Source organism: Poromitra crassiceps (assembly GCF_964638095.1).
Source record: "Poromitra crassiceps genome assembly, chromosome: 19".
In the NCBI taxonomy this organism is placed as follows: domain Eukaryota; kingdom Metazoa; phylum Chordata; class Actinopteri; order Beryciformes; family Melamphaidae; genus Poromitra; species Poromitra crassiceps.
Genome location: NC_139646.1, coordinates 30,982,032 through 30,994,531, shown reverse-complemented (window position 1 = coordinate 30,994,531; position 12,500 = coordinate 30,982,032). Strand labels below are relative to the sequence as shown.

Here is a 12,500-nt window from a genome sequence, read left to right as displayed (position 1 = left end):
CTGTGTGGATATCAGGAGCTATGGTTTGTCCACACATGTGTGAGAATACACTAAATATTTGTTCCCAGTAGCTGTTGAGAGTGCGACATGTCCAAAACATGTGTCCCAAGGACGCCGGACTGTGGCTACATCGTGGGCATCCAGGGTCAGCTGCGGGATAAATTCTGGCCAGTCTCTCTCCTGAATAGTGGAGCCGGTGGAGCACCTTAAATTGAATCAGACCGTGTCGTATGCACAGTGAAGAGGTGTGAATGCGGGTCAGGCTGTACTGCCAGGCATCCTCAGAAAGCTCTTCACCTAGATCTTTCTCCCATGCCGCCTTTGTTTTGTCCCAAGATATCTGCTTTTGCCCCTGTATCATTGTGTAGACAATAGAAACACGTTTCTTCTTATAAGGGTCAGACTCCAGAATATAATCTAGCTGATTCCTGGGTGGCAGATGTGGAAATGAAGGGAACACTTTTCTAGCACAACTACGAATTTGAAGGTACTTAAAGAACTGAGACCTGTGTATCTCATGGTCTGTAGTAAATGTCTCAAACTGTGCAAATATGCCATCTGGGAACAGATCGCTGAAAAACACTAATCCATTTCTATGCCACTGTTGGAATGAGTTATCTAACACAGATGGTGGAAAAAATTGATTGTTTGCTACCGGGAAAAATCTGCTTGCCTGCCCTAGTCTAAAATGCCTCCTAAACTGCAGCCATATCCTGAGTGAAGCCTTAACCACCGGGTTCGTTAATTGTGTGTTACATTTATATGGTAACGGAGAAGTTAGCATCGGTAAAGGGTTAGATAAGAGCTCCATATGGACCCAGTCTGGGCCCTCATTATGCTCATGTGTAAATACCCAGTGTATAAGTTTTACAACATTAGCAGCCCAGTAATAGCTGATGAAGTTAGGTAAGCCTAGGCCCCCCTCTTGCTTAGAAACTTCCAGATACATTTTCTTCATCCTGGGGTTTGAGTTGTTCCAAATGAATGACGAGATTAGCCTATCTAGTTGCTTAAAGGTCGCCTTGGGTATGAATATGGGAATCATTTGAAAAAGATAGAGGAATTTAGGTAGGACAGTCATTTTTACTATATTAATGCGGCCTGTTAGAGAGATTGGCAGTGTTGACCATTTCGTTAAATCCTGCTTTGTTCGTTGTAATAAGATTTTAAAGTTATAGTTATGCAGCTCTCCCATCGTATGAGTGACCTTAATTCCTAGATATGTAAACGCATTGCGCTCCAGCTTGAACGGAAAATTAGAGTAGTCTTCGCCATTTTGATTAATTGGGAAAAGCAGGCTCTTTGAGTAGTTCAGCTTATAGCCCGACAAGCGGCCAAAGTCATCCAGGGTAAGCAGTAGTTTTGGTATGGATTCTGTTGGATGGGATATGTATAATAGCAGGTCATCTGCATAAAGCGATACCTTATGGGATTTACCGTCTCGGGTGATTCCCCTGATGTCGTTGTCTGCTCTAAGCGCTATGGCGAGGGGTTCAATTGCTAAATCGAACAGATAAGGAGAGATACTGCAACCCTGTCTGCAACCCCTGTGGAGCGGAAAGTAATCTGAAATAGTGTCATTTGTCCGTACCGCTGCTGTCGGCGAACAGTATAGTATCCTGATCCATGTAAGAAATGATGAACCAAAGCCAAATCGTTTTAAGACCGCGAACAGGTATTGCCATTCGACGCGGTCGAATGCTTTTTCAGCATCCAAAGAAATCACAATCTCTGTCTGTTCTGTAGTATGGGGTGAATACAGTATATTCATCAGGCGGCGCATATTATAAAATGACTGCGTCCCAGGTATGAAACCAGTTTGGTCTGGATTAATAATCGTTGAAACTACAGATTCAATACGGGTGGCCAAAATTTTTGTAAGGATTTTGTAGTCACAGTTTAGGAGGCTTATAGGGCGATATGAGCCGCACAGCAGGGGGTCTTTATCCTTTTTTAGCAGTACTGATATAATTGCTTGTGTCATAGTCTGAGGTAGTTTCTGTTGGTTGAAGATTTCCTGATATACCGAAGTGAGTATTGGTGCCAGTTTAGCAGCGAATTCTTTGTATATTTCTATTGAAAAACCGTCCGGGCCCGGCGCTTTGCTGCTCTGCATAGACTTAATTGCTTGTATAACTTCATCTACTGATATCTCTTCGTCTATCTGCGATTGGTCCTCCGAGGTAATTTCTGGTATGGCTAGACCGTCTAGAAAAGTGCGGATGCTTGATAAGTCATTGGGTGGTTCTGACCTATAAAGAGCAGGGTAGAACTGTTTGAACTGGTCATTGATAGCTTCAGGGTCGGTGGTTTTTGCCCCTGACACAGTACACATTTCCGGAATAGTGTTGGAGGCTGCGGTCTGTCTAATCTGATGGGCTAGGAGCTTTCCAGCCTTCTCTCCATGTTCATAAAATGTCTGTTTCGATTTAAAAAATAGTCGTTCTGTTTGCTTAATGGAGAGATTGTCAAATTCTGTTTTTTTTAGTAGTTTTTCCTTATAAAGCTCCGGTGTCGGGGAGTTAGCATATAAACGGTCTATTTCTGCTATATCTTGGGACAGTTCTGTCAGGCGTTGTTTACGTTTCTTTCTTTCAAATGCCGTATACGAAATTATCTGGCCTCTAAGGTAGGCTTTAAGAGCCTCCCATACAGTAGTTATCGGCATGCCCGGAGTGCAGTTGAGTTCTATGAAGGTATCTATCTGTTGGGAGAGAAATTTCCTGAAGGATACCCTGGACAGCAACAGAGGGTCAAACCGCCAGGTCCGCCTGGGTCTAGAGCAGTCTTGGAAGCCTATATCCACCTGTACAGGGCTATGGTCGGAGATGACTATACTATTATATTGGCTTCCCTTAACCATGGGCCGGATCCTACCATCCAAAAGAAAAAAATCAATCCTAGAATAAGAATGATGGACAGGGGAAAAAAAAGAATATTGTTTAGTAGTTGGGTTATCCCTTCTCCAGGGGTCAAAGAGGGCATAGGATTCTATGAATGAGTGTATAACAGCTCCTGCCCTTGAAATCTTACTATTAGGTCTTGGGTTTGATCTGTCTAAATATGGGTGTAATACACAATTAAAGTCCCCCCCTAGTATCAGTTGGTAATCATTAAGGTCTGGTAGAGCTGCTATGAAATTAGAAAAAAAAAGTGGATCGTCCCAATTTGGCCCGTATATGTTAGCTAATGCCACCCGCGTGCCATACAAATTGCCTGTTACTATCACATATCTCCCTCTGGGGTCAGAAGTGGTTGACAGTGGGATGAGTGGTATACCTTTTTTAATCAAAATGGCCGTTCCCCTTGTCCTGCTCTCATTCCTCGAGCAGAATATCTGCCCAATCCAAGCCTTCTTTAATTTTGTGTGTTCATCTGACCGGAGGTGAGTTTCCTGTAAAAACATGATCTCAGAGCCCAGAGCTTTTAAATGTGCAAAAACCCTACTACGCTTCACTGGGTTGTGAATTCCCTTTATATTCCAGCTCAGAAAGCGAAGGTAACCTGTATTTTGAGTATCAGACATTTTTAAACGAATGAGTATAGAAATAAAAAGAAACTCCCCGTCTACTAACTACAAAACAAACAAAAAAGAGCCTTGAAAACCCCTGCTGCTGATCTACCGATTTCCTGGAGATCGCACCCCTCACTTCTAGTCTGGTATCGCAAATAACCATAATAAGAACCTCTAACAACAAGCCCTGACCAGGGCAAACATTAGCCATATCAAATATATTGAACTTGACTTTAAAATATTATAATATTATATAAAGAGAGATAAGTAAAAAAAAAAAAAAAAAAAAAAAATAATAAAAAAAAAAATTCACATGTATGCCTGCACATACATACACCTGCCTGTACACACACACACCAATACTCAAATGACAGCAGCCGTAACAGTGCCTCTTTATCTGCGTAATTCTCTAATGTTAGTGCTTCAAAAAATTTTTTTTTTTTTTTTTTTTTTTTTTTAAATAAAATAAAATAATATATGTATTATATATATGCACATGTATCTATACTTATAGGATGAGAGTGAGCGTTGGGCTCCCAGGCTTTAAACATCCGTAATTAATGAAAAGTAAGAGAAAATGAAAAAAAAATGCAGATGGGAACAGATAAAAATAAAAAGGGGGGGCTGTATTACCTGTGGGCCTCAAGTTGTGCAAATGATACAGTCCAGCCTCACCCTGTGGCTTAGCACCGCTGTATTCGGCTTTAGTGCAAAAAACAAATAACAATTATATCCATATATTCATACATTCATGCACGCACACATACACACACACCCACACCCACACATACACACACGTGCGCACACACACACACACACACACAGCGCAGGTCCATGCTATCAATAAAACGTAATAATTCAACAAATGTACAATGCAGGGCATACATGAACAGGGCAGCGTAGCGTTGTCTTCAGTCAATCATTCTGGTATCGTCATGCTGCCTTGTTTACATTACCTCTCGCTAGCTGTTAGCCCTTAGCAGCTAGTTAGCTGCTAACACCAGGCCGTGCCTGACATATTAGCGTTGCTGTGCATTGTCCTAGGGCTTTAAATTCTTCCTGATGTAGTCTATCGCTGCAGACGGGTCCTCGAACCGTTTGTCTTGGCCGGACGCTAAAGTGATGCGAAGCACTGCGGGGAACTGGATCCCAAACTTGATGCCATTGCAGCCATGGAGGAGTTTCTTGGCCTCGGAAAATGCTGCTCTCTTCTTCGCCACCGCTGCTGTGTAGTCTGGGAAGATGCTCACTCTCTTGCCGTGCATGGTCATCGGGGCTGAACGAGCGGCTTTGCGGAAAACATCCTCCCTCTCCTGGAAGTAATGAAACTTGACCACGATGATCCTGGGGGGTTCTCCTTCTTTGGGTGGGGGGCGTAAGCTGCGGTGGGCCCGGTCCAGGGTCGGGGCGAAGTCGAGGCCTAGAAGATCTTGTAGCATCTTGGCGATGGTAGCCGTCGGCCGCTGGCCTCCACCGGTCTCAAATCCCTCTCTCACCCCGATAATGCGAGCGTTGCATCGGCGCTGTCTCCCCTCCAGGTCGTCTATCTTCAGGAGCAGCGTAGCCACATCGGCCTTTAGCCTGCTAACGTCCCTTTCCACATCCACCGTCCGGCCTGAATAAGTGTTCAGGCCGTTCTCCAGGTCTGCTAGACGGGTGTCTTGCTTCGCCAAGTCCCCCCTTATCGAGTCTATTTTTGCATTCAAATCAGACGTGCTTGAGTCTATCCGTGCTAGGATTTTCCCCTCGCTGTTTGCAATGGCGGCCATCACCCCAGATAAGTCCATGGGCTCATCCTCCGTACCACTGCCAGCTGGGCTGGAGGCCGTGGCGTCTGCGGTGCGGCCTCGGTGTTGTCTTCTCCCTTCTCTCGTCCCCGGCATTGTCGGTCGGATTAGAGGCACAAAACTCGGATTCCGGTGCTCTTTCGGCTCGTTAACGTATTCGTCAAATCAGATTTGTTGGGCTTTGGCGATAAAAGTCAAAATATTCAGAAAAAAGTTTGCCCGGTCAGGAGCTCAACAGAAACGCGTCCTCACATGTTACTGCTCACTAGCGCCCCCCAAAACATGTCTTTTTTATATATATATTTTAATATTATGAACAAGACAAACAGGCTCAGACACAGGAAAATAAAAAATAAAAAATAAAAAAAGACTTCAACATTACAACATGGTGCACAAGGTGCTTATGTGATTCAAGACATAATGTGCAGGGGATCCCACGCACGGGCTCCATGAGATACCAGCTGGACCAACCATCCGTCACCCCCAATCTCAGTCAGTCATCATTCTTAACCTCGTCAAAGTGCCAAAAATGGCTCCCAGATAGTTGAGATCCTTCCAAGTGAGTTGGTCCTCAGGGACCTGTGTCTCTCCATCTGTATAACAGAGATCATGTCCATCAGCCACACCTGAAAAGAAAGTGAAGAGGAGGACTTCCATTCCTTCAAAATTAGTCTTTTGGTGACAGTTGTTCCCAGTGTCAGAGATTGTTGCACAGCTATAGGAAAGTTCAGAAAGGTCTCCGAGCAGCCGAAGATGGCGAGTTCTGCCTCCGGCTACAGGGTTATTTTGTAGGCCTTAGAGTACCAGTCAAATATTTTGGCCCAGAATCCCGTTAATGAAGGGCAGAACCAGAAGGCATGAGATAGTGTGCCCTCTGACACATGACACCCGTCACACAGTGGTGAGACAGAAAGGAAGATCTTGTGTAGTTTATGCTTGGAGTAGTGAAGACGGTGAGCAACTTTAAATTGGATCAGCTGATGTCTGCTATTAACACATTCACTGCCAGCCGTTTTTTTTTACTGTAGGTAGGTTCTGCCAGAGGGTTTTTTTGAGGATTCTGGCTCATTTTACAAGAGCAGAGGATTCTTTTCTGCTTTGACTTTGTGAACACAAAGTTCACAAAAGTACTAATAGAATGTGTGCTTTCTCTGTCTAAAAGAGTTAGTTTGTAGAGTTAGTAGTTATGTAGATATTAGCCGTTGAGTACAGCATGGTTTCAGCGTCTGAAAATTTATTTTGAGATAAATGGCTTTTTGTGAAATTCGATAGAACAGTCACTTTAACCATTCATTTTTGGCATCAGTAAGACCGTCAGACATCTAAACAATAGTTTTGAACAGTAATTTCCTCCATAACAGCAGGAAACACCCCTCTCCCTTCAAACTCCTCCCTCCGTGTGTCTTCTCCTCCTTCCTCCTGGCTCTGCAGCGGGCGTGTCAAGCGCGTTGCTGCTGCTGCTGCTGCTTGCCTGCCTGCGACGCTCCTTGTGCGAGTCAAGATGGGCCGGGGAATGCGTGGGCGATGGGCAGATGTTGATTCTGGCCTTTCTGCGGTGTTTCAAAGTGTGTTTCACCTATAATCTATTATGCAAATCGCTCTCCGCTCTCTGTGCTGCTGCTGCTGGCGCGGCCGCTCGGGCAAGTCTGGATGACTGTAAAATTGCCAAGCAATTTCCTTGAGAATGGCTTCCTCCCGCCGCTGTTTTTTCTTTGCTTTCGCTCGTCTGGGGGGAGCACTGTCAACACTTAGTGGGTCGGTAAAATAGATTATACACATTCAATACCTCCAATAATTGTATAGGAGACGTAAAAGGGATTGATCAACGCCCCACCGTCAAAAAAAAAAAATCGATTTTTTTGACGTGTTAACACGTCGTTGGCAGTCAACAGCTGGATTCTGAAAACGTGTTAACACGTCATTGGCAGTGAACGTGTTAACTGAGCAGAGTTGTACCACAGGCAAACTCATTTCCCATATAATGTCAGATAAATCAATACCAAGTTCCCCCTGCCATGCTTCTCTAATCCTCTCAGTAGAGGCTGTGTTGCAGTTGTCAAACAGACATACAAATCTAGAGATAAGATGCTTGGAGTGAGGAGCGCTCAGCAATACACAGAAAAAAGGATGCTCATTTGGGAGTGCTTCAAAGGTGCGAATCTTGGATCAAACATAATTTCTGACTTGCAGGAATCTGAACCAGTTTGTGCCGGGCAACTCAAACTTCTTCTTCAGCAGATCAAAGGATGCAAAATGACCATACTGTATGTAGGCCTATAGGTCTTTGATGGAAACTAGCCCCTTCTCACTCCAGGCATGATAGTTTTTGTCTGGAGCCAAAAAAGAGCGATTGAAACAAATTGGTGTGTTGACTGGACAGAGACTCAGAACACTTCTGACTTGCTTTAAAAGTCTAGTTTCTAGTTGGAGTTTTTCATGAGAAAACTTACATTTTCTAATGTCCCTGTTTTTTTTTTTGCAAATAGCATGGCTGGCAAGGAAGAGTTGACAATGGAGCTGGCCTCCATTTTCAGCCACAAGGAGGCCCCGGAAGTTAAGTTACCCGGAGTCCCTTGGTGCCAGTACATCAGAGCCCTAACATTGGCAGCGAAAGGGAATTTTCGAAATTCTGTGGTTTTTATAATTCCAGATGTAGGACAGAATTCCAGAGTCCAGTTATTTGAAAAAAGCTGATGTGAGAAAGATGGGAAGATTTTGACAAAGATAAAGGAACCTAGGAAGAGAAACCATCTTAATTGAGTTTATACGGCCAATCATGGAGAGGGGCAGGATTTTCCAGTTTTCTATACACTTTTTAAGGCCATGTCCACACGGAGACGAGTTAGGTGTAACCGATAAAGTTTTTTCTCGTATGGACGTTTAGTCCAGATCAGCGTTCTGGGAGTATACGTTCTGGGAGAATACGCACATTTTTTAAACCGGGTCCCAGAGTGAACAAATCTGAAGACACCACCCTTGCATTTCCGTGTTTACAACCCATACGCATCTTTCCTGAACCGATGACCACATAGCCCCACCTCTCTCTGCCAGCAACGCTAGCTACTGAGCCTCAGGGCTCCACAGCTGACTCGTCCCATCCACCCCTCCCCTCCCTTCATCGGATATTTCCCAAGAAGCTTAGCGGGTTAGGGTTGCAAGTTTTTACAAGGACACAAACAAAATCAGGCTAAACGTGTTAGATAGAAATAATAGGCTATTTATTTTTAATACAACATGCAATTCTGGAATATTTGAATATTGGACAAAATGAAATGAAATGGAAACCCTGAGTGTAACACACATACTCGGGATGCTCTATATATAGCCCTCGCAAGTGAAGTGAGAGGTTTGACGACCACATGTTGCACTGTGATGTTCACTCGTGTCAACTCCAACAAGACTTTAGCTTACTTGACGCCACTTTTTCAATAAAAACACATTTATGCCATGAGTTTATATAATGTATATTTATGTTGCATCATTTAGCCTGTGCTGTGATGTGCAGGAGTGGCCAATATGCTGGAATGTGTTTGCAACATATGTCTAAAGATCATGGAAGTGGATGATATCAGGAACGTTACCGATAGTTAACGTTCTATATTGTCAAGTCAAGTCAAGTCAAGTTTATTTGTATAGCACATTTCATACACAGAGGCAATTCAAAGTGCTTCACATAAAATGGTTGACAGAAAAATAAAAGAATAAAAGAAGAGAATAAAATGGACATTTAACACATTGAATGCCAGCCATGTTTTCATTCCTGTAGGTAAGTTGTGCCAGGGGTGTTTTTGACGATTCTGGCTCATTTTAGAACAGCCGAGGATTCTTTTCTGTTAAGAATTCATGAACACCAATCATCTAAAAATAACTAATAGAATGTGTGCTTTCTCTGTCTAAAAGAGTTAGTTTGCAGAGTTAGTAGTTATGTAGATATTAGCCGTTGAGTACAGCATGGTTTCAGCGTCTGGAAATTTATTCAGAGATAAATGGCTTTTTGTGAAACAGTCACTTTAACCATTCATTTTTGGCATCAGTAAGACCGTCAGACATTCTAAACAATAGTTTTGAACAGTAATTTCCTCCATAACAACAGGAAACACCCCTCTCATTCAAACTCCTCCCTCCGTGTGTCTTCTCCTCCTTCCTCCTAACAGCGGGCGTGTCAGAAGCGCGTTGTGCTGCCTGCCTGTCTGTCTGCGTGCCTGCCTGCCTGCTTGCCTGCGTGCGGGGACGAGTCTGAAATGGATTACTGTAAAATCGCCAAGCCATTTCCTTGAATGGCTTGCTCCCGCGGTGTGTGTGTGTGTGTGTGTGTGTGTGTGTGTGTGTGTGTGTGTGTGTGTGTGTGTGTGTGTGTGTGTGTGTGTGTGTGTGTGTGTTCGCGCGTTGCTCCGCGGCTCTGGGGGGGAGGGGATCTCTGTCCGTTCTGTGTGTGTGTCTCCGGGCTCCTGACTGTAAAATCGCCAAGCCATTTCCGCGGGAGGCGGCTGCTTTTGGTGTACGGGTCCCGTGGCTGTGGCTTCTCTCTGTATCTGTCGCCACTTAGTGGTCGGTAAAATAGATTACACACATGCTCTTGCTCCTATAGTTATCTCGAAGATGTAAAAGGGGTTGATTGATGTCCCACCGTCAAAAAAACATGTAAGACGAGTTAGGTCGTCCTTGGCACTTAAGCGCTGGATTATGTAAGACGAGTTAGGTCGTCTCTGGCACTTAATGTGTTAAAAGCATCACAACAAAACTTAAAAAAAGAGTATAAAAAGTGCATTAAGCAACAGGCGCAGCAGTTGCAAAAAGAGCTAAAAACCTATAGAGGACTCATTGGGTTTGCATAATAGAATAAATCAATTTATCTATATTTAGTCCCCCGACATCATGACTATATAAGAAACATGACTACACACACATAAAACTCAGGTCTGAGTACGGTGTCCTCTTTTAAGCTCCCCTTACGCGTGCGTCTCTCCTGACGCATCACCTCACCCTCTTGTGAGTATATCCGTATTACGGAACCATCCCCCAGACCTGCAGCTTTTAGCAGTAATTGCAATCATCTATGTTTTAAAACCAATTGTATAATAGTGATTGAGAAACAGCTGTCAGCAGTTAAAAGCGACGGTAAACATAAAAGTCTTTAGTCTATTTTTAAAAGTAAGTAAAGTTGGGGCAGATCTGAGGTCTTCAGGCAATTTGTTCCAGCTAGCAGAAGCATAGTGGGTAAATGCGGCCTTCCCATGATTTGATTTGATCCTAGGGACAGTTAATATGCTGGACCCTGCTGACCTAAGAGGTCTAGACGGTTCGTAGCGTGGGAGCAATTCAGCTATGTATTTTGGGCCTAGGCCATTAAGTGATTTATAGACTAATAACAGTATTTTAAAATCTATTCTATGACACACTGGCAACCAGTGTAAGGACTTAAGAACTGAAGTGATATGATCACTATTGTAGGCTACAGGGAGACCATCAGCCCTGCTGAACAGCTCTGCATTTGCCTGTATAGGTTTACCGTAAATTCCGGACTATAAGACGCACCGGTGTATAAGCCGCGGGACCAAAATTGACTATTTTTTTCTTCTATAAGCCGCACCGGTCTATAAGCCGCGGGTGTTTTGATGTTTAATTACCATATGAAAGGGTTCGTGCACAGAGAGGAATGTCGGGAAAGCGATGGCTGTTTGGGGAAGCTCCCATTTATTAACATTTCAACAAAACAAAACAAAAGTCAGGTCACTAATCCCCAGACAAAATCACACAACAATAGGCTATATGTGCAGCAAACCTGTAACCAGAGAAGTCAAGTCACTAATGCTCGTCTTCCTCTTCTTCCTGCGTACTGAAACCACCAAAGTCCTCATCTTCAGTGTCGGAAACGAACAGGTTCAGGGTGGCTTCGTCAACCACTCTCCTCTCTCCTTCATTGTCACTCAAAACCAACGAACTCCTCTTCATCTATAGCTGTGTTTCCATTACAGTTTTTCGCAAAAGAATTGCGATATTTCTACAACTTCGACAATGTACAATTGCGACTTGTAGGCGTTTCCATTGAAGTTGCGTTTGAGTGATTCCCCGTTGCAGCAGCTGCCACAGTGATTACGCACGGGGATCTGCCCCATATCCCGTCCCCTGCATGCTCAAATCCAACCAATGGTCAATGGAAATCCCAACATGAAGTTACAATGCATATAAACGAGCCTGATTATCAATTCAAAAGAAAATGAGTCGCAAAATGTTGCTGGCTGCGTGAATGCAGTCAGCGCGACAGGCAGAGGAAAAAAGGTAGCCTAATAGCCTACAACTGGTCCGATTTAGAGATGGAGGGGGGAAAAGGCTGATTTGGTTCTATAATTGCACCTGAAACGTGTGCAATGTATTAGCCTCCTCACAGTCACTGTATTCACTTCAGACAGCACCACCGCACCAGTGTGTGCTTTTCATCCTCTCATCTCGCCGCTGTGCCAAATGCGCGCACACAGGCAGCCTGCTGTCACCATGGACCGATTTCTGCCATTAAACATTATCTAATTTGCCCGGCTACGCTTTTGCACAACACTCGTCTTTCTGCTAGGTAGCGTTGCTTCAAAGTTTTCCACTTGCTGCGGAGGTTTTGACACGGCTATCGAACCTTACTTACCAAACTTATTTTCCGCTCCTTTTCCAAGGGATAATATGGGTCACATGACGTGCAAATGCGAAAAATGTGTTTCCATTACACTTTTGCGATAAACTGCTATATCGACACGTCTGAAAAACCACCTCATGATCATCTACTGCTCGTTCTCATGCTGTCGAGAACGAGCAAAGCTTTTTTTTGGTGAAAGAATCCTCCAGGGCGCTTCTTGTTAACAGTCAGAGTGAGTGGCAGGTCGAACGTCAAAGGCACTTCATCCATATTTATGATCTGCTCCGGTTCGATGGAATATTCCTTGATCTTCCTTTGTGTGAATTCGCCGAAGTTTGTGATTTTCTCCTGGTAGTCGGGGGAGGGAGTTGATGGGCTTGTGGCCGTTTGCTTACCGTAATTACCATATGTAAGTGGTCACGCACAGAGGGGATTGTCGGGAAAGAGATGGCTGTTTGAGGAAGCTCCCATTTACCGTATTACCGTAACATTTCAACAAAACAACATAACACAACACCACCGTTGTTTATTTTTACAGTGCACACAGTGTCCGCGGTGTGGTGAAAAGAGGGCAAGA

At 44.0% G+C, this 12,500-nt stretch overlaps 1 protein-coding gene across 1 annotated transcript in view; it reads left to right on the top strand.

The window, feature by feature from the left end:
* The window catches only part of LOC310794037 (teneurin-3), a gene marked incomplete at its 5' end in the record, with an annotated part of 174,303 nt that overhangs the window by 38,603 nt on the left and 123,200 nt on the right, over positions 1-12,500 (top strand). The window lies entirely within an intron of this gene.